Consider the following 22,027-nt stretch of genomic DNA (forward strand, 5'->3'; position numbering starts at 1 on the left):
CTCATCTAGACCCTTGCACTCGACTACGGCTTCCTGCGACAGAGCTCTCACGTTCGCTCCGCACCCCAAGGATTTAGCAACGAGCTCGCGGTAGGTCGAGCTCTTGACGGAAGGATCCTTCTTCAGCTCGAAGAAGCCTTTCTGAGTGCGTTTCGTTTTAACAACTTTCTCTTTCAACTCGTTTAACTCTGGGTTCTCTCTCTCACCTTCTTGAGAATAGCGGCGTAGGACGTCATATCGTTTGCTTCGATGATCAGTGCATCTTCTTTTCTACCTTCAACTGCTGGCATCCCACGACAGGCATGGCAAAAGCACCGAACGGTGCTTCACGGTGGGCACTTCTACCAATAAACACGCCACCAAGAGCATTGAAGTTGGCACGCCGTACCGGTGCTCAACAGCAGACACCGGTCGCCGATATCAAGGCACCGGTGTCGGTGCCAGCGCATGATATTTAACCACCGTGCTCGTTGCTTCGACAAAGCACCGACCCGAGTGTTTCTGACTTCGGTAGGCACCGTAACCGAGGTGCATCTCACATCGGCAGGCACCGCAACCGAGGTGTTTCTGACATCGCAGGCACCGTACCGAGTGTTTTTAAATTCGTAAAACACAGCAGCTTATATTTCGGTAGCGATTATCGCCGCGCTATTGCTGTCGCTTGGTAAGTGGCTCAAAGCAATTTGGTGCGTTCATAAGCGGCCCTTACACGTTCAATATTTTTGTCAATACTAGATAGTACTGAAATATTTTAACAATATCGTCAATACTGATATTGACAAAAACATTGAACGTGTAAGGGCCGCTATATACAAGAAAGGATTAAGTAGGTATGCAAGTAGGAATTATAAATGGATGAATGAATGGATTTAAATTGGCGTTGGTACTGGAGTCGAATTGTACATCTTAGCCAACTCTTACATCAAACAACTTTAGGCCGAGTATGACGTTTGAAAACCATAACTGACCTTTATTCAGTATCAAAATTAAAAAGATTTTTCTGCACTTCGAAATTTAAATATCGTCCGGTCATTTGTATTCTTTAGAAATAAGAGAAAATTCTCTTCTAATAACTAAAAAAATAATATTGAGACAAACTATTTAACGATTAATAGCGATTGGATTGTAACCTCCACATTTGTATTACTAAAAGTATCATTGAAAGACTAAAGTGTTAAAGTTTTCCGCTACTTAGTACTAGATAGCTCAGCTTGAAATTTTTTATTCAGGTATGGAAATACATATGCCCCTAAATTAAATTGGAAAGCAAATAGGAATGCGTTGTAGAAAAAATTTTGATTTTAAATATTTTTATTCGGTCAACACCTTTCATATGATTTGTATAATTTTATGACTTTTGACTCCAAATTGTTAAAATTATTATTACCGTTGCCAAATTTACATTAATAGAGGAAGTCAGAAGTGTTGCAAGTTCCCAGTTTGACGGTTGTATTTTTCATTTGTCTCGAAATGCTCAAAATAATGTCCCGTCATTATAAAATTAATAAAAATATGATTTCTGAAAAAGTAGTATAAGTCAAGGTCGTTAAGTATTCAGCTTTAGTCATAACTTCAAAAAGAAATTATGTTTCCAGCCATCAGTCTGGAAAGTGAATATGTCACTGATTGAGAAAACATTTTAGTTTTTAACTCTAGGTAGCAAGATCATTATTTAAAATCTATGGAAATTCTCTTTTGTTTCCGCATAGGCAAAATCAAACATGAAATTGTAGTATTTTAGTAAAATTTCTAAAGTGGCGGCTTCAGCTACCATCAAATGACTTTATGAGTGCCGTGTATGAATTAAACAAAAGCTGTAGGACCAATATTTTCAGTCTACCTTTTGGGAAAATGTGAGTGGATCCAACTAGTTTGTATTGCAATTTTTAGATCTTGGTTTTTGTTCAATACAAATCAGACCAACTCCCGATTACATCTGTATCCTATTCTGTCATTCCAATAAATTCAATCAAATATACTGTTCATTTGTCAAAATTTACAGTAAAAGTAAAAAGAAACAACTTATCATATGATAATATGCAAGCGAATAAATTCAACTCGCGTGGGAACATATCATTTACATACGCGTTTAAATTTCTATGACTCACACAAACTCAACACAAATTATACCGATGGTCTATTGACGAACCAAGCCAAATTCAAGTATCATCTTAAGAATGTTATTCACATCTTATAGATGCAAAGTATGCACACATATTTTTTTTTATTTTGCTGTGGAATAAGGGAAATTTATTCCAAATAATGAACAGGTCAGATTCGAATATCCGGGATTTAATAAATCTTACCCCGGGTAATCGAATCTAAAATAAAATATGTTAAATGTAAATGTATCAATTTGGCTCTAATCAATTTGGAATGGAATTTTTTTGGTGTGATTTGTTTTTTCAGTTGCTTTTCATTTATTTAATATATTGTTAACGGGTTCACGATATATTTCAGTTTTGTATAGCTATTTATGCATGAATTCTCAAACAAACTTAAGGTGTATTTAATGCATTACAGGTCGCATTATCCGGGAAATCATTTGTCTGTTATTCGATTTTCTGGTGTAAGTCTATTAATTTTTCAACTACTAAAAAAATAAAGTAAATTAATGAGCTGTTCGTTGGTGTTGTGGTGTTACATGCTTTAGCTAACTTCTCGACGTTCAAGTGAGAGGATTCTCTTCCTGTGCGTAGTGCTTACACAAAGCATAACTTCATTGACCAATATCGTACTGGATGGTCTGGTGGTCAATATGCTTTTAGTTTTCACAAACTCTCCAACTCATGTTTGCCATCTCCGACGGACTATAAAAAGTTATGTCGATGATAGATGCCCGACTGTATCAGCAAAAATCATCGCATATCCTTACATCGATCACTGTTTGCAGTACAGTTTTACTCTCTATGACTGGTAAGTCTACTTACCCACTATACTGTGCAAGAATTGAAATCTCCTTAGATAGTCAAATGAAAGTTTATGTATCTAAAATGCATGCAGAAATTAAATTTAGCCGATCAAATTGTAAAAAAACCCATTTGAAGCTGGCTTTTTTATACCTTAAAGCAGAATAAATATAAAAAGGATATAACTATCGAAGAACTGATAAGGACTAAGACACTAGCTAGCGATATTTATGTGCCAGAAAAGTAATGATGTCCGGCCAAAATTCATTTCTATTCATTGTGCTGTGTTAGAAGTTTTGTAATGGCACTGGTAATGAGGTATAATGCGGAAATAAATTGTATGGGCGCACCTCGATTGTGCCCTAACGCCTTTACATATGATAACGTGTTTCAAGTAATTTTGAAAATTGAAGTTCTCTGCAGTAGATAACTTGCTACAAATGATATGAACAATTCCAGTTCCATTAGAGTAAAGCAAAGCCTCCCTCCCTTTTAACTTACCAGGCCGGAGTGCTTGGAATGAATATAAAATATTTGAGAAACATGATCACCTTATACATGACCTTATTTTAGCGAAGGGCCACAATTTTATATGAGATTAACTCCTCTGAAAATACGTTTTATTGACCGCAATGATAAAATTAGTACTGTAATTTGACATTCTAATTGAAATTAATTCATTTTTCAAAACAACCTGGTGACCCATTCACTTTCCCAGAATAATCGACTTACAGGTAATAGCATCACCGGATAAACTGATTTTTTAGTGTCTCTATTTTGTCAGCCTAAAAAGCACTATGGGGCCATGCATAAATGACGTAGCATTTTGGGGGGTAGGGGGGGTATACCAAATTTGTGACGAAGTGTGACGAGGGGGAGGGTAGGGTCAGAAGTTGTGCGACGTAGCATTATGTTTAAAACCCATTGTTTAGAGAAAACAATTTAATGATCCTCCATTCCCAAGAGAAATGAATTTAAATTCAAACAAGTTACTTTTGATGCGGTTTTTCATGAGGTAAATTTTACAATTCGCAGAATTTCAATTTCAAGTTCGCAAAAGTACGAAAAGATTTTGTATGCGGATTTAACTTGCTACATTAGTTAGCTAATGTTGCTAACTAGTAGACTTAGTTTGGAAGCTGAATTAAATTTTCACTTCGGAATCAACCAAACTAAATTTAGTAATTTAGATAAACGTATGTTTCTTAGAATCATTGGCAGCTACAGGATTGAGAGAACTTCTCTTCATGCTCCCCTTGACATATAAAATTCAAAACAAAACTATCAACACTATATTTGTGATGAAATGGGCTTATTTTGCACGTAATTTGCTGTTATAATGAAAATGTTGATAAAAGTCGTCAAACATTTCGAAAGGACATGTATTTAAAATAATTGAAAAGCATGTAATTTTTTTTTCATCGCCCGGGCGCTGTGCATGGGACGAGGGGGAGGGGGTAGGTAAATGCTACGTTATTTACGAGGGGGAGGTTAGAATTTTGTGACCAAATGCTACGAGGGGGGAGGGAGGGGTCAAAAATCGCTAAAAGCTACGTCATTTGTGTAAGGCCCCTATGAGGCAGTTCATCACTATTTTAGCTAAATATTGTAATAGAGTTTGCGACATGAAATGACTCAATACTTTATTATTACGACCAGCAATAGATAGAATATCTAAAAATTGGTACCAAAGTTTCGTATAATAAAAATTATCCAAATACTGTGAAATACTTGTGATTGATTGATCGAAAATTCGAAATGTGTGCCCAATTCTAACGTCATAATAAGATTAAGTTGTATAGAAATACCAACTAAATGGAGGCAATAGGAATAGATTCAAATTGAGTTAAGCACCATATGTGCGTTATCCGTATAGATTGGGATCATAAAAAAATAAAAAGATGTTTATCGATGGCAAAGTTCATATCTTTTGCTTTCAATTAGATATACATTTGCAAGAAGATAAAGAAATTGAATTTTCGTTGACTAGTATTTCCAAGACGCAAAATTAAAAAAATCCACTATCCGCGATCTATACTTGCTTCGACTTTGAATATTTTATAATTACATATCTAACTAAAAATCAAACTACCGTGATTATAGAAGTATATTTGCTGTTCTCTTTTATTCCGTCGCACCGAAAAATCTTTTTTTTTTTCTTTCTTTTTGTGCATATGCTAGCGGGCTTAAACATTCTCGCTTTGATACGGGTGCAAAGTCAAAGAGTTTCAAGTGTTATCCGAAGTTGAAAGCGCTCGACTCCGGTGCTTCAGAAATTTTAAAGCACCCGGCACGAGTGTTTTCCGAAGCATCGAAGCACCGGGTCGAAAGTATAACACCGCCACCGACACAGGTGCTTCGTTTATCGTGCATCGGTGTTTCTCATCGAGCACTGGCTTGGGGAGCTCATTTCAATACACTCGGTAGCGGTGCTAAAATGCAGCACGCGGTGCCGTGGCGTGTTTGGACATGCCTGTCCCACGATGCACAACCACGGTCTTTCTCAAAGTTCTTTTGGGCGCTGGTGCCCTTCAACTCGCTCTTCTGTTTTTTGGCTCCTCTTGCTCCTCCGGCGTGTTCTTCACTCTTTTTTCCGAGCGAGTATTGTGGTGACTCTTCGGTGTCACCTCAGTTTCTGCCGTCGCGTATTCTGAGGCTTCTATCAGAGAATTTTCGGTTGATTCAGTTCTCTCCAAGAGCGCCTTCTGCTTGCATTCAGCAGTTGTTACGGGCGATTTAATACTAGTTGCTAGCTACTTCAGCTTGGTATGCACATTGTGCTTGTCCTTCACGAACTCAGAGCTCGTCGATCTTTTTCCTCACCTCCGTCAAGAACGACTTCCCAAGATGTGAGTCATTCTGGGTGGTGTCGCTACCTGAACTTTCCTCAAGGCTTACTCTGTACCAAGCCGCTGCTGATACTCGCTGTGGCTACCGGTAGCGTAACCTGTGATCTCTGCAATCACATTTGTTTTTTATGTCTCCATGCTGATGAATTCCAACTCCGGGCTGCTATCTCCACTCACTGTACATAGTCGCCTCTTGTGATCCCATGGTTATCTCAGCAAGCAGGCAGGTTATGCTAGGATTGACACTATCCTTCATGGGTTCATAGTATTCAGAGCCGTATCGGCGTAAAATCGAAATTAGTCCATCCGAACCTAGTACCATCAACTAAATGGTGACGAATTTTTAACGTACCCGGAGACTATCCAACGTGTTGGCGGTTACGGAGGCAGCCGTGCAAAGTTCAGATGCATTAGATTTTTTGATATTTCGTCGCTGTTGTGCTATCTTATAACAAACGCCATTTCGGGGTAAACTGAGTTAGATATGTCACATAACTTGTACAAAATATCTCTACAAAGTGGCGCTTTTAGAATTTTGACGTTCTGCTTGGATACTGAGTTATAGCGAGAAACGTGCAGAGAATTTTTTAAATTGTTGCTTCAAATGACTGTGTCTGGGGATTGGTTTCAGATATCTTGATGTATAAGATGCTTTTATGTGTAAAGCTATCTGAGAAACACAATGGCATAGCACACATTCTCTTGTAACGTTTACAGCAATTTGACGAATCTTCATTCGACATATATGTTATAACTTTATCAAATGAACGCCTACATAAAAACTTATTACAGATTCGGAAAGTAGACAAAATTTAACGAAAGATTCAATCAACATAAACTGAATATACTGAAAGAGGATTGTTTTATGACCGATAATGTAACGTATATATATATATATATATATATATATATATATATATATATATATATATATATATATATATATATATATATATATATATATATATATATATATATATATATATATATATATATATATATATATATATATATATATATATATATATATATATATATGTATATATATATATATATATATATATATATATATATATATATATATATATATATATATATAAATCAAAGTTTGTATGTATATGATTTATAGACTCTCAAACGGCTAAACCGATTTCCGTAAAAATTTATACATAGTAGGCATTTGTTATGGAGCGTGTTTGTGTGCTATTGGTTGGGGATTATCTTCCTGCCAGATGGCGCTTCGGAACAAATTGTGTTTTCTTCCTATTTCGTTGAAAGTCGCAGCAACGCGCGATGGGTATTAGCTAGTTCCTTTATAAACTGGTAACACCATAGTGTCCGAACGATACATATTCTAATAGGTTCAACATTACTTGAATTTGCGGGTCTAGATCTCTAATGACTAATCAAAGTAGCTTCAACCACATTGGTTGCCTATGGCGGTTCTTGATGCCCCCGAGAAACTGGCCAAGTTCCTAAGCTAATGTCACACCTATTTTCCAGTGAACTCTTAACCGATTTTTACAAACTTAATTTCAAATGAAAGATATAATACTTCCATCGACTGCTGTTGAACTTCATTCAGTACTGACTTTTGGTTCCGGAGCTACAGGGAGGTTATTACGGTCACTTGGGAATTTCTCATTTAAACCGGTACAATTGTATTACCTCATAGGTTAAAAGTCTATTGAACATCAAATTACTTCGCTGACCTAGATCACTTATGGTAAATCAAAGATTCTTGGAATAAATTTCCACTATCGATAATTTCGGAAGTCACTGGTTCCGAACATATTTCAGAACTAATGCCACTTCGGTGATGACTCAACCAATTTTCACTAACCTAGTCTCAAATGGAAGGTATAATATGAAGTTGGCTGTTGCACCCCGCATCTACCCCCCCCCCCCCCCCCCCCTAAACAAAACTCTCACCCCCACTCCATCTCAGAGCAACCTAACACCACTCATTTCCTTCGCCTACCCGTATACCAGTTAGGTTGTTCCCAACGCATCCTCTCCTCCCAATAATTATCCCCCTATCCCTACCCCCTACCACGCATTTCAAAATATGCTAATATGAAGGTAACATTGAACTCACGCTGATTAAGCTAATTAAATATTTTATTTTTGTTTGTTTCAAGTGTGTCAGTATCGACATGTGGCTTATCAGGTTCGTGACAGTCGTGCACCCGTATATACTTACCAAGTGTAATAAGAATGCAATAGATATTTCCACAATGTTATGTTGAACGTAAACAGCTATTGAATCATTGCTTTGATAAATGAGAAAGGCACAATTGCACCACTAGGTGGATTAAAATAGGTTTTTCTACATTCCCTGACTCATTTATTTTAAAATGCATCTCACCGATTATTTATAGACCAAATAAAGCCAAAAATATGAAAAAAAATTGAAAATTGGTAATTGTTTTCTATGGAAAATTTTCTATGCACTCAAACTTTTAAAATCGTTTTACTCGATACATGCTAAATGGCGCTTGTCCTAGGATAGCACAAAAGCGACAATTTAGTCTCGATACCACATTTTATCACTAAAAAGCATCCATTTTACTATTTTCAGTGGGAAAAATGTTCTGTATTCACATGGTATATGTTTCATTTTAAGAAAAGCACAGGAAGTTGGGATACTGGGGCACTTGATGAAAAAATAAGGACTAAATGCCAAAAAAAATCTAATGTTTCTGAATTTTATAAGCAATTGCCATTTTGTTTCTGAGAAATTAGCACGTTTAACAAAGTACTTATAATAAAAATTGATTGAAAGGTAAGGCACGAAAAAATGATAAAATTCGATATGAAAACAACATGACCTAGTACCCCAACTTCTCGTATTTTGACAAAGGTCGCTAAGGTCTTGATCGATGTCTGATATTTTTTTCATCAGGAAAATTGCAAAAATGTTGGTTTCACAGCATAGAGCAGAAAAGTTATTAAGAATAGTGATTTTGTTGTTACAAAATGATCCAAAGCTCCAGCTTTCCCAAACATTGTCGTTCTACGCATAGTTGAGCTATTTTCTATGGAATATATAATTGTAGTTGGGATGACTATGCGTATTACGGCGTATACCAATTTAATATCGTTTAATTTTACTGAATCGCAAAAATCAAACGTATATTGAACGGCAGCAAATACATCCGTTACAATTCTTGAGCATCCATTAAATATGCATTTCATATCAACATTCAGAATCAAATGAAGCTTGCGTTTATTTTTATAGCCTTGCTAATTTGTGTTTCCATTCCTCCGCGTGAATTGTTCCAAACCTGAAACTCCCACAGCAAGGCTCTCTCGCTCTCTGTTTAGCATTTCTCATGAATGAACTTGCTTCATTCATTTCTACAGATATACATTTTACCAGGAAAACCGGACCAGTGGCTGTGTGTTCGTGATGGCAACATTTTTCTCACCACTCCGAACCGGTTCACTGGAAGTCGATTGGGAAAACCATGACCCATCAGCAGAGGCTAGAACCCTTCGGTTGTTCGGGTATTCTCGGGTGGCATGTGGCATGCGCAGAGGCCCAACGGCGTGTAGGGGAACTCCACTGGGCCGCAAAAGGACCGTGGAAACTGGCCCGAATGCCTCGGTTAACATTAGTACGGTTGAGCTTCTCACGCGGATCGTATCCAATCGAACGACGACGGTTTGGCTCATTGACTCCGGGTCGCGTAGAATCGCGTATTGTGTTCCCCAGGAGAGACGTTGTGGCGCGTAAAATGCGATACACTGTTGCTGGCCGTTGCAGGAAGGTGTAAAGCAACTGTGCGGGGTATTTCGTCAGTGGCCAGCGGATGGCACCTGGTGCGGTACGGGGTGGGTGGCAAGCTGTTTTTTGGAAGGAAAAATGATGGAAATTTAAAGATTGATTAAAAAGAATAATTTGCTGGAATCGTAGATCAGTGAATGTGTCATCTTCTCTGAATTAGAAGAAAAACTTTAAGAGTGAAAGCTGATGAAGGTTACACAGTTGTCAATGTGTTGGTGTAAGTGCTTTTCTTTTCGGAAAAGTTGATGGCATGATGTAACGCTACAGCTGGTACGGATGGAAAAGTAGGCGCAATAGCGGCCGTTGATTTGACACGAGTCTGTTTTTAATTCAAAGTGCTGTGTCGAGTGCGCCAGTAATTAATGACGGTTGTTCCTCATTTTGTATCTTACACAAACTTGTCTCGATTTCAAAAGCTCTCGCAGTGGAAAAGTCAGTGCTGCTGGTGCTGGTGACTTCCGTTGTGGGTGGATGAATTCATTTGTGTACTAGGAGGGTGCTAAAGCGTCACATTGGATACTAGCTGTGGACAGCTTAGCACAGCTCAGCTCGGTAGTAATGCTGCCGGCTATAGAATTTTGAGATGAAAACCTATCTATGGAGCATCAAGTCAAGGTGCGAGCAGGAGCTGGCATAAGTCTGCACTTTGAGGATTATTGCATGTATGAATGCAGCAGTGTCATTGGCAAGAGGAGGACTTTTGTTTATGTTGCAGTCTGCGTATAATGTGAGTATACTAAATAGTGGTGATGATATAAGCTCTTTCAATGGCTAAGGTCATATTTAATGGGTGGTACGGAATAATGAGGATATTCGTTTAGAAAGTGGACTAGATATGTTTCTTGTATGCTTTGCGTTGAAGAAACATTGTGCGAGGTAGGGCAGATAGCTGCTAGATCTCAAGGGCTTGGATAATAAAAAGTGCGGCGTATTCAGAGGAGATTGCAGGCGAAGTTTTCTAATAGAGGTTTAGTCTGTCGTCACATAAACTGTCGTTTTATGAATAATTGTCCTATGTATATAGAGAACCCTATATAACATGAAGCTGCAGTACGTATAGCGGCAGTAAATAAAACCCAGAGGTAAACAACCTTTTTTCTTCGATGGATTTGAATTTAGAAACAACATCAATTCGTTTTATTTATAAAAATACAGTGAGTAGTACGGTACAGTGATGATGACCGCTGTAAATGAGCTTTTCGTGCAATTTCTTATTTTTAAAGAAAAGATCACGATTTCATAACACCGACTACTCTTGACCCCTCTTGAGTGTCGAGGAGATATCTTTTTCGAAGCCCATAGGGTTGCGATAATTATTTAATTATACTCGCTGTTATTGTGCTATCGTATGACAAGCGCCATTTAGTATATTTCGAAAAAAAAAAACGATTTTTAAAGTTTGAGATTGAATATCTGAATTGAACAATTCAGAGAAGACGATTGATGTTTTTATCTATTTTGTATCAATCTCACAATTATTACGAAGATCCGAAGATTTGTTGACCAAGTTAGAGGGAATGGGAGTTTTTGCGAAGCAAAAGACAGCCTCACACATGTCATAAGTGTGTATTGATGACAAAATATGTCTGACGTGTCATAACTGCTCATGGAAATGTTCATGGAAACTTGTTTAAATGCATCGTTAGAAATACTTTATTTCTGAATGTTTCTCCATAATCTAGCCACATTTAAAATGTTGCTTTTCTCTTTTCGTTTTTATAACAAAAGATAAATAATTTAAAAAATGGGTTTTTTGCCTTTCTTCTATAGAAAGGTTATGCAATCACTCTGAATACCGTAAACCGGGGTGACATTGATCATTTTTCGAAGTAATCATTACATATTTTTAGACGCAACACATTTTATTCAAGTTTAATATTTTTAAACCATGCACAGGTAAACTTCGATATAACGTACATCTCGGTTTAAAAATTGTACGTTATATCGAATTGTACGTTGTATCGAAGCATGCAAAATGTTCAAAGAATTGTTGTTCGTGGTACTTTATTTTGTAGAATTTTGATAACGCGTAACTAATTTTGAAAATCTTACCTACCTAGCAGTGCGAAACAACTTTTCTAATAAGAAAATTATAGTAGATCCATAAAAAAGATGCCATAATCATTTTTTTGCTTATATGAATTAAATTTATTGAATTTTTTTTTGTTTTGATTTTAGAGGTTTTAACCTTAGGGTCATTCGCCTCTTTGTTGGGTTAGAGAAATCTCTTTAGAAAAATCTCTAACAGTATGTGCGGGGTTGGGAATTGAACCCAGGTGAGCGTACAAGGCAATCGAGTTACCAACTACGCTATCTCTACCTCCGAAAATATTCTCTATTCTGACTCCTTTCCTAATTATTAAATCATTAATTATTATTTTGTCTGGGCTTGTAAAGTGATTTTAATATTCCCACCGTCTGCGTCTCATACAATAAAAGCAATTTATGAACTTTAATCATTAGAATAGAGTATAAAGATCCACTTGTATCCACGATTTAAAAATTTCTGAAGATATATTTCAGTCCGCTAACCGATTTCCTAAATACCCCAAACCGGTCGTGAAGCGTGGACAGTTGGCCGTGTAACTACAAATATGACCTCTCATTCTTTTTGTGGCATAGCATGCCGTGGATCTTAAACGTTGTCATTCGGCCCAGAGAATAAGATTCCGCAGTCCCGAAACTAATAAACAATGGTCACACAAATATTATCAATTTTAGTTTTCAGTTAGAACTTAGGGGGCTAGTTGGCTGTGTTTTCAGTTTTCATTTTTACCGCTTTGATGTACCTAGATTTTTCAAAATAGAACACGTGGCATGGAAGGACAGACTGTTGGCAACATCTCTGAATTTCATTAAAATGTTTGATGCATTGTCTCCATTTTTAGAGACAAAAATATGTGACGCGGAAAAACGGTCCACTTACCCCGGCCCCGGGGTAAGTTGGCGATATGTATAGATACACCATAAAATAAGCTATCAAATGGAGAATCAAATACTTCATGGGTCCTTTTGGAACATGCTGAATGTCTTTTCAAAGAAAACTGTATATTAATCGACATTTGCTATTATATTTCAGTCTCAATATCCCGGAATATTGACATTGACATTGACATTGATAGCAAATTTTCATAGCAAGCAATAGCAAATTTTCGAAATTCTTCAGGTGACTAGCCGAAGTAAATGTTTCCTGCATTGACAAGATATGCAAGAAAAAGATTTTCTTACTTTGGCGTGAATTCCAGAAATAAAAATTTTTGCATCGTAAATAGTACCGCAAACTTGCCCCGCGAGCAGCACCGCCATCACCCTAAATAACACAGTGTTTAAAATTTAGGAAATTTACTAGGTATGCTCGAAAACATAATATCGCCCAGAACTTCCACAATACAAAATGTTTTGCAACCAAAACACATTGGATAAGGGGTTTCACATAACTTGAGGTACATAACGAGAGGCAGTGCTATATGTCTAATAGAAACGGAGAAAAAGGGATTCCGCCAACTTACCCCAACCGCCAACTAGCCTCGGGCTCCCCTACTAGTATTGGGTTATTTATTGAGATAAATGGTTGGTTTTAATAAATCACGATCATACGCAAATGAAATTAAAAAAAAATCGCTCTCGTAACCTTCAATGAAGTAGTCAATTCCTAACGTGCTCATTAGATGCCCAATTAGTACGTTTTAAGTTTGTGTATAACATACTGAATTCTTAAAATATGGAATACATGCGTAATTGAAGATAAATTTGGACCTGAAAAATAAATTAAAAAATATGTACGTTATATCGAGGAAAAATGTACGTTATATCGAATGACGCTATATCGAGGGTACGTTGTATCGAAGATTACCTGTATTGATGTATGGAAAACATGGATGGTTTTACCTACAATTGTCCGCTTACAGTCTTTTTTTCAAAAATGATTTCAAGTTGAAGTCCGTTTTCGTGTTCCGAGGTGACTTTGATAACCTGCATGTTCACCCACATCAAGTTATTGATGTCAATGTTTTTCATCCAAATGTTTGTTTAAACTAATTCTGGAAAGATACTCATTGTTAAATATATGTTAATTGGTATTATACAAAGTATTTCAATGTACTGTAAAATTCGAGTAACCAAAATTCGTATAATTTGTGTCTAACTAAAATAATAGATTCTGAAAACCTTTAAAACTGCTAAAATTGTTTTGTTTCAGTGTTTTATCAATGTACAAAATGTTCGCTTGTAATTTATTACTCTTGCTCAAATCTGACATTTATTTCTTTTATAAAAAATAGACACTTTACGAAGCTTCATAAAAATCAGGCAAATTCAAGTTTCGTTTTTTTGTAGTTTTTGTTCTCAAAAACCGAACAATATACTCAAAAAGTATAACAAATCAGTATTTTATAAGGTTAGAGTAAAAATCATTTCAAATTAAAATGATTCAGTAGACTATTCTGGTTTAATAAGCGATCTACGAAAAAAGTTTCGAGTGGTCAAAGTCACCCCGGTTTACGGTATCGTCAATCCAATCCCAACCCGAAGGGCCGTCTGTCATATTCCATTCGACTCAGTTCGTCGAATTCGGCAAATGTTTGTGTTTTTGTGTGCGTATGTATGTGTGTGTATGTATGTATCTATGTATGTATGTGACCAAAAATATGCACATCGGTTACTCGGAGATGGCTGAGCCGATTTCATCAAACTTAGTCTTAAATGAAAGGTACAACGTTCCCATAGGCTGCTATTGAATCTCATTAAATTCCGAGTTACGGTTCCGGAGTTACGGGTTTAAGAGTGCACACAGTAAATTAACATTTTTGCCTTTCTCCTATAGAAAGGTTATGCAATCACTCCGAACATCGTCTTAATTAATAACTTTTTTTGACTTGGTTTTCTGTATTTTAACAGAGGCGTAGTTAGGGGGATACTGTGCGGTGTGCCCCCTCCGCCCCCCACATCCCTCACCACCCTTCCCTAAACCGCCCTTCCCTCATCATGTACCCCCCTACCCGAATAAAATTTTCTAGTTCCTCCAGAATAAATTTTCCTAGTGTGTCTGAAAAACCAGTGAAAAATTTGGTTTGAAATGATTTTGAGTTCAGATACTTATTTAAAATTTCTTAACAAGTTGAAAATTTTGGCGGGATCCAAACAAATCCCCGACTATGTCCGGGGAACGTGCCATTTGAGCCAATATATTCTGATTCCTGATTCAGCGTCGACACATAGCAACTACAGACACCTCATACACAGACTAGCAAAGTGTTAGAAAATGGCAGCCAAGCGGGCTGTCAAAAAGTGCAGCCAAACGAGCATGACGGTTTTCGAAGCAAGAGGAACAAGAGGAAGTCCATTCAAAGCTTATGGGAGCTTCCGTGATGCCAGTTTACATTCATGGTTGCTAGTTTTAATGTTATTCTCTCCGCAAGTCTGTTATAAAAAGTGTCTGTAACAGCAACTCAAGTTCGTAGCTGTGGATTCATTGTACGTATGTGTAAATCGCACTGAATATGTAATAGACATTTCCACCATTATATTAAACATAACTATCCATGGAATCGTAGTTTTCATATATGAGAAAGGCATAATTGCACCACTAGGTGGAGTAAAACAAGTTTTGTAATATAATTTTTAAACAAAAATTTTTGCTTTGTGAAAATGTTGAAACTTCGGTTTCAACATTTTCACAAAGTTTTCGGTGTAATTTTTCTTAGTGCAGAAATTTTCATTTATAAAAATACGGTTATCGAACAATATTTTTTGAAAAGCCTACCTTAAAATGCTGTATGTATAAATATCTACACCCTTTTAAAAATGCCCTTGATTGTGGAAAATGCTTAGTCCTCTATTCCGGTGAAACGTGTAGAGTATATTAATTTAATTTTAATGATTTGCGGACGGATATTCATGGAATTTCTTTCAAATTTCAAATTCAGTCGAAATATGTTGCTCACCGCGGGACAATTTTCGGAAAAGTTGATATTGAAAAAATCGCCTTAAAACTTTGAAGTAAGCTTGACTATTTCCGAGGTAATGTGTTATTTGAAGATGTAATTTCGGTTATAGTTCTCAGTTTCCCATAGAAATCCTCATAAATGAGGAATTCCACGAATATCCGTCCGAAAATATTTAAAATCGTGACCGACCATCTTAGATTCCAATGAAACTTTCCACGTTTCATCGGTATGGAAGGCTAAACATTTTCCACAATCAGTAAGATTATTTTGACTCAAGAGCAATTTTTTAAAAGGGCGTAAACATTTCCACGGTTTCAATTTTTTGTTCGATTTTTTGTTCGATTACTGTATTTTATACAGCAAAACTTTCTGAGATGGAGTTTTAGGGAATGAATATTTATGCATGAAAAAAATATACACTGAAAAAAGTGTTGTGTCATTTTTCACAAAAACAAAAATTTGTGTTAAAAATTAAATTGCTAAAAAACCCATTTTCTCTAATTTTTATATTTTGTCAACACAAACCTAAAGAGTTTTCACACATTTTGAATGTGATTGTATGATGGAGACCTTGTCGGTAAAAATGTTTTTCTAACAATAACTTAATACATCTTTTAAAATTTCATACTACTTGACATACAAATCTGTAATTTATTACTGAATATAATTCTAAGTAACATTTCCAATCAAAATGTATTTAACATAAATATTCCAAAAGGCGATAGTTTTCGGGAATTTTGTTCCAACAAAACCAGTTAATTCGTATGACTATGCTATTTTTAAAAGTTATTCGCGTCACCCCATCATAAAATGTCAAAAATCTAATTTTTATCGATTTACAGACGTAAAAGAAACTCTTTCAGGGTATTTGGATCTTGGAGAAGCTTTCAATAAAAAAGTTACCCTATCAACTTTTGACATATTTTATAATTCATATTATTTGCAATCAAAAATACAATTTTCTTTTTGAATATGATTCTAAAATCTATTTTAAATCAAAATGCTCATAACAAAAAATTTTCTGAAAAGTGCTAATTCTCGAGATATTTAAAATTTTGTTTTAAAAACACAATTCGTTTGTTTTATTACGACCTTTTCAGAAGTTATTCGCGTTTCTACATCAACAACAATAAATTTTTCAAAAGGCTAATAACATTTTCTGTAACTTTCTTTTTGACATCAAGGTGATATTGTAAACCATTTGAAAGCTATTCGAAAACAATCAAAATACTCTTCAACCGTAGAGTCTTATGATTAAACTAAATAGTTCGATCATATTTTGATTCTTTTCATGTAGCTTTCAAATGGGTTATAATATCGCCTTAATATCGAAAGATAAGTAACATGAAATGTTTTGGGCCTTTTGAAAAACCTTTTGTTGTTGATAGAGAAACGCGAATAACTTATGAAAAGGTCATAGTAAAACAAAAAAATGTGTTGTTGAAACATAATTTAATATATCATCTCGATAACCACTACATTTCAGAACATTTTTATAATTGACATTTTGATTTAAAATGGCGTTTAAAATCGCATTCAAAAATAAAATTGTGTTTTTGACTGCAAATAGTATGAATATGTCAAAAGCCGTGTGGTGTCCGGCGGGCTGAAATCTTTTTGCACTATTTCAACCAAGAATAGAACCTCTGGGAACTGCTCCCATGTCGTAAGAGGCGACTAACAACATGCTAGGAGTTCCTAGGCCGAGGTTTTGTTCCGTACCGAAGACTTAATCTGGGCGGACCTTAAGGTTTTCCATATTACCCTCTTTCCAGTCTGTATTTAGTGAATCACTGACATATACCTTTTCTGATTCGCCTTTCTTGGTTGTGTACCAACGTTTTAAGTTTCTTCTGGCGGTTGTATATTAGCCGTAAATGACGAAATCTAATTCTACACTAAGTAACAGAATATATTAATATACCGGCACTTCCACGCCAAGGTTTAACTTCCAAAGCTTTGGCTTAAAAACCGTTTTTAAAAAATGGAAACTTTCATGCAGGAAATTTATTGAATTGGCCTAAGATGGAGCTGTCGAATTTCACAAAAAGCTTTTTATGTTGCAAGTGATCTGTAGTTGTGTTAAATTAGGTATTTTCCTATTATATTTGGAACCGTCTACCGACAAATCTACATTTACGAATACCTCCAAAAGTGACTTCTTGAGGTCTCATGAAGGCCTGACACTAGCTTTATGATACTTTTGCTTTTCTAAACAGTAATAAAAATCTCAACATTCAAGAACTTCACTTTGTCAGAAAATGTAGGGCCATCGGAAGCTAAAACTTCGTAAAATCGCACTCCTGGTCCTTTTTTCAGTGCAGTACTCTACGTCACTCGTTCAAATTTGCACCGCTCTTATGGTAGTCGGTATTTGCTAGTATTACTGTTCTCCCATCCATTCTGGTAGTCAAACGGTGGGATAGCAAAATTCTTACAAGTTTCCTATCTCATGCCTCCACGCGATTCTAAGTCTATTGATGACATTTGGTCCTTAGACCGCAGAATGAGAGGGTGCGAACAGAATGAGAGGGTGCGAACAGATCTAGTCGAGAAAACATTGCCGTAAAAATGAATAGTTGATCGGAAATTAGCCCCAATACGACTAATCTGACTAGTATCTATGAACACGGCTCAATACGTATTGAAAATTCGCCGCGTCTGTTTTTATGAACCTAATTTAAAGCTCCGTTATTGCTAACAAGCCCGTGCATCAGATTAACAATCCTTTATATTTCCCTTCAGTGTTCGGTATTATCGCTCGTATACTTGTATTCCACAAACAATCCGATATGGAAAATAAGAAATACTTTCCTTGATTTATAACATCTCGCGCTATTTTTGCCAGTATAATATGCTGTCACTTGGTAGTTTTCAAGCCAATAAATATATCGTAGAGAAGAAGTAGCGAGTTCTGTCCAAATACTGTTGCAATAAATAGTGATCCGGCCCATTACGCAGATAAGATTAGCTTTTCCAGGCAATACTCCCACGATCGGCTGTGTGGAGTTCAAATTGTTTTTGTTTAGGGAACATAGTATACTCTCGGTAGCCGGCTGCCCAGAGTTTAAAAATAACCAAAAACTAAACAAGATCATCTCTTTTTCGAGTGATCGTGCACTCGAAGACTAACTAAACAACTACCTAATAAAATATGCTTTACAGGTCGCATCGTTTGCTTGGAGCGAATCCTAGACCTGATACCCTTCCAAACCACCAACTCCGCGACACCTATGGAAGAGTCTGATGAATCGTCGTCCTTCCGTTAAGTAGGTGGAGCATCAACACTTCCTGTCTACCTTATCCTTTATCCTTCCCCGTGAACGATGGAGATGGGGGCGGCCGGCAATGATGGCTATCATGCTGTTGAGGTTTTAATATGGGTCGGATTGGTATGAATTCCTACTTACCACTTCCTAAGCAACTCTTATTAGACAATCAGCAGTCAAACATGATGAAGTCAGTGTGCAATCCGCCAAAATCATCGTCACAACGCAACGCAACGCAACGCAACGCAACGCAAATAGTATGAATATGTCAAAAGTTGTTAAGAAAACTTTTTTATTGAAAGCTTCTTCATAATCCAAATACACTAAAAAAATTCTTTTACGTCTTTAAAACGATAAAAATTAGATATTTGACATTTTATGATGGTGTAACGCGAATAACTTTTAAAAAGGTCATAATCACACGAATTAACTGTTTCGCTGAAACAAAATTCCAAATATCTCGAAAACTATCACATTTTGAAAGATTTTTGTCAAATGCATTTTGATTTAAAATGCACACGGCAGCGGTAAGCAATTCTGAGGTCGACAGTTTATCGGGACCGGTTGTAATCACGGCTGGCAACAGGATGACCAGAGAAACGACCAAAACGGTCGGAATCCGGAAAAATCAGAACGAACCGTTGAGTCTGACTGTGGAGATCGACGAGCACAATCAACTGGTGGTTAATGGTGTTCCAGTGACCACGCCCGAAGAACTACAGACTGAAATCTCCCGGACCAAAGAATCCGTAATATTGAAGATATGGAGATGAAATCCTCCCATATCACGGAGGCCGGTAGACACGTAAAAACGGGAAAAATTTAGAACTGGGAAAAAACTGACGGTAAGTAGTGTTTGTTTTATATTTTCGTTTTCCTTTTTAAGTGTTGCTTTCTGGCATAAAGTGTGCAACAGGAAAGGAAAAACCTGTTTTAATCCACCTAGCGGTGCAATTGTGCCTTTCTCATTTCTCTAAACTATGGCACGGAGGCTTTTTATGTTCAACATAATCGTGGAAATGTCCATTACATTCTTAGTACACTTTGCACTTATACACAATGGCATGCCAGCCACGAACTTGATGAGCTACGTGTCGACGGTGAAACACTTGAAACAAAAAAATATCATACTCCATTAGCCTAATCAGCATTAGATCAATGTTATCTGCTTGCTAACTCATTTTGTCATGCGGGGATGGGTATGTGAGGAGGGCGAAAATCCCATGAATGAACGACTCCCCAGCTTAAATTGGTATGCTTTGTAATATAGTGGTGGTTTAAAGATGATGGGGTTGAAAGGGAGGGGTATGAGGTGGTGGTCTGAGCGGTGATTTAAGGAGATTTTTAAAGGAGTGGAGTGAACAGTAGAGGGGGGGGGGTGTAACCCCTCTCCGTAAACCATCAACTACGCCCCTGTTAAAATCCAGAAACCTTATGCGAGTTGAAAAAAATTTTATTAGGTTGGTTTTTCAGAGTGATTGCATAACCTTTCTATATGAGAAAGGCAAAAATGTGCAAAATCCAAAAACGTGAATCTTCGTCAAATTTTTTTCGTGTTTGCATCAAATCTCGACGTTTTATGCACCTTGAATACATTTAGCATCAAAAATAAAAATTCTGTTTTTAATTTTTCCTATAGTTTTTATGCGAAATTTCTGTGTGGCCGCACTCTGAAACCCGTAATTCCGGAACCAGAATTCCGATCGATCCAAAATTCAATAGCAGCCGATGGGAAGGTTGCACCTTTCATTTGAGACTAAGTTTGGGCAAATCGGTCCAGCCATCTCTGAGAAAAATGAGTGACATTATTTGACACATACGCACATACATACACACACATACACACACACATACACACACACATACACACACATACACACACACATACAGACTTTTTCCGATCTCGACGAACTGAGTCGAATGGGATATGACACTCGGCCCTCCGGGCCGGGATTAGGTTGACGTTTTTCAGAGTGATTGCATAACCTTTCTATATGAGAAAGGCAAAAATGTGCAAAATCCAAAAACGTGAATCTTCGTCAAATTTTTTTCGTGTTTGCATCAAATCTCGACGTTTTATGCACCTTGAATACATTTAGCATCAAAAATAAAAATTCTGTTTTTAATTTTTCCTGTAGTTTTTAAGCGAAATTTCTGTGTGGCCGCACTCTGAAACCCGTAATTCCGGAACCAGAATTCCGATCGATCCAAAATTCAATAGCAGCCGATGGGAAGGTTGCACCTTTCATTTGAGACTAAGTTTGGGCAAATCGGTCCAGCCATCTCTGAGAAAAATGAGTGACATTATTTGACACATACGCACATACATACACACACACATACACACACATACACACACATACACACACATACATACACACATACACACACACATACAGACTTTTTCCGATCTCGACGAACTGAGTCGAATGGGATATGACACTCGGCCCTCCGGGCCGGGATTAGGTTGACGTTTTTCAGAGTGATTGCATAACCTTTCTATATGAGAAAGGCAAAAATGTGCAAAATCCAAAAACGTGAATCTTCGTCAAATTTTTTTCGTGTTTGCATCAAATCTCGACGTTTTATGCACCTTGAATACATTTAGCATCAAAAATAAAAATTCTATTTTTAATTTTTCCTATAGTTTTTATGCGAAATTTCTGTGTGGCCGCACTCTGAAACCCGTAATTCCGGAACCAGAATTCCGATCGATCCAAAATTCAATAGCAGCCGATGGGAAGGTTGCACCTTTCATTTGAGACTAAGTTTGGACAAATCGGTCCAGCCATCTCTGAGAAAAATGAGTGACATTATTTGACACATACGCACATACATACACACACACATACACACACACATACACACACATACACACACACATACATACACACATACACACACACATACAGACTTTTTCCGATCTCGACGAACTGAGTCGAATGGGATATGACACTCGGCCCTCCGGGCCGGGATTAGGTTGACGTTTTTCAGAGTGATTGCATAACCTTTCTATATGAGAAAGGCAAAAAGGTTTTTGTATATCATTTGTGAAGAAAAGTTACGATTTCTTTGCGAAATGTGTTTGTAGTTCTGCTTTAAATAACAAGGTAGAAGAACGTGCAAAAAATAATACTGGTGGTGTCATCGTTACCAGAAAACATTTCAGTTGCTATGAAATTATCTATCGTCGCGCACTACGACCATTCTGTTTAAGGAAATTTTGAAAATATTTTCCTTCCTAATCAGACAAGTAGGACCGACC

The 22,027-nt window shown here is 36.8% G+C and overlaps 1 protein-coding gene across 1 annotated transcript in view; it reads left to right on the forward strand.

Moving 5' to 3' along the window:
* The first annotated feature begins 9,384 nt into the window (after positions 1 to 9,384).
* Positions 9,385 to 22,027, forward strand: part of LOC131683826 (protein amalgam-like) — a 598,561-nt gene continuing 585,918 nt past the window's right edge. Inside the window, exon 1 of the mRNA XM_058966162.1 lies at positions 9,385 to 10,275. The gene's annotated coding sequence lies outside the window, so the exon portion shown is untranslated. The remainder of the gene's footprint in view (positions 10,276 to 22,027) is intronic.

This window comes from Topomyia yanbarensis, chromosome 2 (genome assembly GCF_030247195.1).
Source record: "Topomyia yanbarensis strain Yona2022 chromosome 2, ASM3024719v1, whole genome shotgun sequence".
NCBI lineage: Eukaryota > Metazoa > Arthropoda > Insecta > Diptera > Culicidae > Topomyia > Topomyia yanbarensis.